The sequence below is a fragment of the Miscanthus floridulus genome, chromosome 11, assembly GCF_019320115.1.
Source record: "Miscanthus floridulus cultivar M001 chromosome 11, ASM1932011v1, whole genome shotgun sequence".
Classification (NCBI taxonomy): domain Eukaryota; kingdom Viridiplantae; phylum Streptophyta; class Magnoliopsida; order Poales; family Poaceae; genus Miscanthus; species Miscanthus floridulus.
In genome coordinates this window covers 45,644,251-45,650,568 of record NC_089590.1, presented here as the reverse complement: position 1 = coordinate 45,650,568, position 6,318 = coordinate 45,644,251, and the positions used below count along the sequence as shown (strand labels likewise).

At 44.0% G+C, this 6,318-nt stretch overlaps 1 pseudogene; it reads left to right on the top strand.

The window, feature by feature from the left end:
• The first annotated feature begins 944 nt into the window (after positions 1–944).
• On the top strand, positions 945–2,920 carry LOC136492900 (zinc finger BED domain-containing protein RICESLEEPER 2-like; annotated as a pseudogene).
• The last annotated feature ends 3,398 nt before the right edge of the window (positions 2,921–6,318 follow it).

Below are 6,318 nucleotides of genomic sequence, written 5' to 3'. Positions count from 1 at the left end.
AGAAAAAATTTTGTAGTTGTGGTTTTTGGTGTGTGCATTTTTGGGTTGTTACAGGAGGCGTTGCCGCAGATGAAGTTTTGCTCCTTTGCTGGGATTTCTGATCTATTTTTAGTTTTGGAATTCCGGCAGTGCCGAATGGGTTGCTAGGATTCCTAATCTATTTTTAGTTTTGGACTGCTAGGATTTCTGATCTATTTTTAGTTTTGGAATCCCGGCTCCGGCGAATGGGTATATAGGGTGCGTTTATCTGTTTGGCTGAGTGGAAAGCATTTGTTGTAACATCAATTCTAAATAGCTGATTGATTTTTGTTCTGTTATAAGAAAAGGATTTGAGTAGATTGATTGCCGAATGTCTGAGTAGAAAATAAGCCTTGCACACAACCATACAGCCATATAAAAATAGAAGATGTTGCAATTCCTAGAATGAACAGCAAAACATAAGCAGTGCTTTGTGCCATGTCAGCCGCGGCCATGGACGGCGAGAATAGTGCATCGCCGCGTCCTCCAAGTTTGGAGTCAAGGAGTAAGCTTTGTGGACGATGAACTAGCACTCGGTCTTCATTGAATCCCACTCTGTCCATGGACATGGTGGTATGTTATCTAATTTCCAAATACTAGTTCATACAGTACAGCTATACATTAATACATGTATGTTTCTTTGTGCATCCATTGGAGAAAGTTTTAGAAGATGAGGAGGACGATGATAACAGCTTCAACCATAGGGATGATATGTCTAAAAGCCTACCTACAGTTGATGGTGGAAGTGGAAGCCAGAGGGGTGATGAGGTTGATGATGGCACATCAAAGGCTAAGAAGGCAAAGACAGGAGGGAAAAAGCTGGTGTTACATTGTGTCCCAAGTGCAAGATAGCAAGAGGCAAAAGGGCTAATTGCTGGAAACATTTTAAGGTTGTCAATGTCCCATCCAAGAAGGAGAGGGGTGTCATGGAGACAAAGGCAAAGTGTAAGTTCTGCTATAGGAGTTATGTGTACCATCCAAGTGGTGCTACAACAACTCTGAACTGACACCTGGCTAATTGCACACAATATCAGAACAAGTTGGCAAAGGCTAAAGCTCAAGGTACACTAAACTTTGGTCCAGATGATGGCAATTCTCTTGTTGTTAATCCTACTAAATATGATCATGAGCACACTAGAGAATTGATTGCCAAGATGATAATTGCTCATGAGTATTCATTTAGGATGGTAGAGCATAAATGGTTTAATATCTCGATGAAATGGATGAATGGTAACTATGAATTTATTGGTAGGAAGTCTATAAAAAATGAATGCATGAGGGTTTATGAATCTGAAAAAAAAAACCAACTCAAGAGGAGTCTGAAAGAGGCAGAATCAATAAGTTTAACCACTGATTTATGGACATCTAATCAAAACCTTCAGTACATGTGTTTGGTGGCACATTATATAGATGAGAATTGGGTTTTGCAATGCCATGTCTTGAACTTTATCGAGGTGGATCCTCCCCACACTGGTATTGTCATAGCTCAGGCTGTTTTTGAGTGTATGGTAGAATGGAAAATAGAAGACAAGGTCACTACAATAACTCTTGATAATGCTACAAACAATGATACGACTGTTACAAATTTGAAGGCAAAGCTTCTTGCTAGAAAGAATTCAGTATTTGATCCTAATTACTTTCAGATTCGTTGTGCTGCTCACATAGTCAATTTGGTTGTTAATGATGGCCTCCAACCAATAGATAATTTGATAAGTTGCTTGAGGAACACAGTGAAATACTTTAAGAGGTCTCCATCTCGCATGTATAAGTTTGTGGAAGTATGCAACAATTATTCTGTCAAAGTAGGAAGAGGTTTAGCTTTGGATGTTAAAACAAGGTGGAATTCAACTTATAAAATGCTAGATACGTGCATTGACTATAAGGATGCATTTGGTTATTACGAAGATGTAGACACCAGCTATGTTTGGAAACCTTCAGATTCAGATTGGGTATTGTTTGGAAAAATTAGGCCAATATTAGGAACAATGGCAGAGGCCACTACTGCATTTTCTGGGTCACTCTATCCAACTGCCAATTGTTTCTATCCTTACATAGTGAAAGTTAAGAGAGCATTGATAGGAGCGTAGCAATCTGGAGATACATATTTGATAAGTATGGCTGCTGCTATGTTGGAGAAATTTGATAAATATTGGGAGGAGAAGAACAATGTTATGGTTATTGCTACAATTCTTGACCCTAGGTTCAAGATGAGGTACATTAAATGGTGTTTTGCACAGATTTTTGACCCAGTTAGGTGTGAAATTGAGATTAATGACATCAACCAAGAGTTGGAAAGGCTCTATAACAAGTATGAGATATTAAATCGGCAAAAGATGGGTGACAATGGCACAAACAGGCAATCAACCATAGCTTCACTTGATACAACCAGCTCAGTGGCTTCTATTGCAAGTGATTTCCAGTCATTTTTGCAATCTAGTGTTACAGAAAGTTCAAAATCTAAGCTACTGATTTATCTAGATGAACCAAATGAGCCCATAGATAACAAGCATGTCAACTTACTTAGATATTGGAATGTGAACTATCATAGATTTCTAGTTGTGTCTAGCTTGGCAAAGAGGTTCTTGGATGTTCCAGTGAGCAGTGTATCATCAGAGTGCACCTTCAGTAATGCAGGTCAAGTTATTGATGACTACAGAAGCTCTTTAAAGCCGGCCACAGTTCAGGCATTAGTGTGTGCATCTAGCTAGATAAGGGGCACTTATGAAGACAACAATCATCCTCTCATGGTATGGATTCATATATATAAGTATATAACTTGTTCTCTCTGTTCAACTTTGTTTCTCTTGTGACATGCTAATATTTTTTCTATTTTTAGGTTGGAGATGATGAAGATGATGTCGAGTCTATTGAATTCCCAAAATGCATGGTGTCAAGCAATTAGTGTCTAGTGGGGTACATGTGCTCAGTTTGTGCATTCTTTTTTTTCTTGTTGCTTATCATCTTATTAACACAGTGTTGTTTGTTGTACTGTTATTGACCTATAGGAAAGGGGGAAGGACTAGACGAGGGACATTTTGCCATGGAGAAGTCTTAACTGACCATGCCTTTGTGTGTTTGCATGGAAATACAGAATGATGGAACTTCAATAATGTGTCATTCTGCTATGTTAACTTATGTTATGTTTATGCGCCCTTCCTATCTAGCTGATGTCGTACTTTGCAATTTGCATGGATGATAGTTGATGGATGAATATGTGATGGAGACATGGACGATGGACCTAATTTGTACTCTATTGCATGTGTATGCATATGATGCTTGCTGCTAGCATGTATGATGGATAAATATGTGGTGTATCATGTATGACTCATTGAAATGTATGGTAGTCTTCATTTTACATTTTTTTGTCCCTGGCTCATGAGCCAAACGACCTAGCTCAAGCTTTTCCCCAAGCTGAGCTGAGCTAGTTTTTTAGCTTGTTAGGTGTAACGAGCCGAGCCGAGCCAGCTCGTTATCCTACCGAGCCAGACCTAGCTGAGCTGAGCCGAGCTGAGCCAGCTTGATATCTAGCTTTAAATATATATATAGAAGCTACAACCCTACAACACAAAGTTAAGATAGAGAACAAATATATTATGCACAAACAGGAAATATCGGACGTGTCTGGTATATATACCAGACGTGTCGGTATGCACGGTTTCTGCAGAGCAACCCCAAACTTGCTTCTTTCGATTTCTATCTTCAAACCAAACTGCAGGTATCTACTGGAGATGACCCTTGCTTAGTACCTCGAAGCCTTTCGTTGCTATCTTCACCATCTCAAGCCATCAAGTCACATCTTATGTTGAATCATCCATTCATTTGTATTGTTATCTTTTTCTTTTTAATTTAGCAAGCTTCAAATATGAGACCATTCCATATGCAATCCCTCATGTCTCATCAACTAATTTTACCAGGCTTGCTTTCACATAGTACATGGAAATCCCACACTAAATAAGCCTTTGCATGAATTCCCTTTGCATTGTTGTCTTGTGCTTGAACTAGATTGTTTATACAACAACACATCATTTTGGCTTTCATTAAGTACCTGTGAGATAACCTATTACCTGTCCACACTTAGCAAATGGGTTAGACCTTTAATCTCATTGTCATTCAATCATCCAAAACCCACTAAAGGGCTAGATGCACTTTCAGTTGCTCCTGTCATCATTGTGTCGTGGAGGTGGGTCGTTATTGGAACTTCAATGTCTTTTCCCTTCGTACTGCATAGGGTAATTGGGTAGGATTTAGGTGCCCAGCCTCCATAGGGAGGACTGGCAAAGGCCACGGAGGCACGCCAAGCAGACATAGGCCTCTAGGGGCCAATCAGGGTCGGTCGCCTGGTTTTTGGCGTCACTCCATCTGTGGTTTCCACAACTAGAGGTGACTTGTCGTTTCTCTATGATCGTGTGTTCGGTCTCTTTGTGATGCTAAGCCCCTGCACATAGCAGGGGTCCGGTTGGGGGGTCAGTTCGTCTTGTCATCGTCGTCCCTCACACGTCCATTTGCTAGAACAGAGGGTCTGAGCTATGTCATGGTTTCCTCGCTAGACGAAGCGCAGTGCTCAGTGAGTTGTTAATAGGCTTGTTCGAGTGGAGCCCCGGCATCCCCTTCATGGGGACTCGGTTTGAGATTAGCTAGTGACTGACTCTAGATTCTTGGTGGTCGGTACATATAGTTCTTGGATCCATTTGACCAGTCCGAGGGCTCAATGCCTTTCTTTAGGGAAAAACCATAGACCTTGCACCATCCAAGACTCGAAACAAGGGTCCAGATGCCCATGGCGCTTCACGTGCCTCGGGTATTGGCCGCTAGCGGGCCTATAATTAACCCCACCTCACTCTAGGGTGCCCTAGAGTGGCCATGAACCCACTGGTGGGTCAGCCTTCAAAATCATGGGCGTTAACGGGCCATGGGAGCATTTTCAGCTTCGTATCCCACTTACCTGCGGTGGCCCGTAGCCTTTGAAGGTGAACCGTTGCCCTGTGGATCCTTCACGGTGAAGATTTGGATATGCATGCGCTCGTCTCTCGAGGCAGTGATGCGACTGATGCAGCGTGGAGCAGTGAGGGCATGACCCCCGAACGAAGCAGATCTGGCGAGGCGTGGAGCGCGTTAATTTAGGTGGATGGTTCGCCCCTCGCCCATTTTGCTCTTACCTTATAAATGGAGCCATTTCTCCCCAGCCTCCGTACGTGCAGCCGCATCCTTGCCCCTCTAGTCTTTCTACCTTTCGCTCTCAAGTTCTGACCTTCGTTCCCCTATTTCTGCTCCGCTGCCGGCAAAGTTCTCGCTCTCTAGCACTATGCCACTGCTGGATCTTCTGCATTGCCATCCCCATTCCTCGATGGAGCCATGGCTTCGCTCCGACATTCTCCACGCGCGCATGGAGGGTCTAGTTAAGAAGGGCCTTCTCTACGCAAGGACCGCGGTGATGGAGTGGATCGTACCTAGTGGTGAGGATTTGCCATCATCGCTCGATGGCTATGTTGTCTCCTTTGTCCCCTTCCACGAGCGTGGGTCCATGACTCCTCCCCACTGATTCCTCCAAGGGCTACTCACTACTACGGGCTTGAGCTACAGCATCTGAATCCCAATGAGATTCAGCAAATCTTGGCCTTCATCGCGCTGTGCAAGGGGTATCTGGGGATCAAGCCCCACTTTGAGCTGTGGAAGTACTTCTTCGCTGTTGAGCTACAGAAGAAGAAGGAGAGGAAGAAGCTGGACCTAGTGGTGCCGATGGGATGTGCGAGCATCCATCTTTGAGGCAACTGGTTATTGGAGTACATGTCCATCCCATTGTCGAAGTCCAATAAGGGGTGGCATAAGCTCTGGTTCTACCTAAGGAACACCGCCGCCACCCCCTGTTGATCTTCACCGATCGCCTGATCAAGGAGGCGCTGGACACATGGATGTATGGGCCCATCGCGAAGGAGTAGAAGAGGCTCAGCGACCTTCTCAAAGCCATCGCGACTTTGAAGGGCCATGGTCTTTGTGGGACCAACATCGTCGGAGCATACCATGTTAGGAGGCTAGCGCCGCTGATGGCGCGCGCTCTTTCGATATACAAGATGACATCGGATTCCACACCTGATGGGATGGTGAAGGTCGCTGGTGAGGCCCTCAATGTCGGCAAAATAGCATAATGCATCAAGGAGGTGATGGAGTGCCCGTTAGATCTTGCCCTAGTGTACCCGGTCTCAGGGCATCCAGCGATGCGACCGGACGCGGGTTTCATCGAACTGGTAAGCCTTCTTCGAGTTTCTTTCCTTGGTCGACCCTCCTCTATTCTCAAATTCTAAG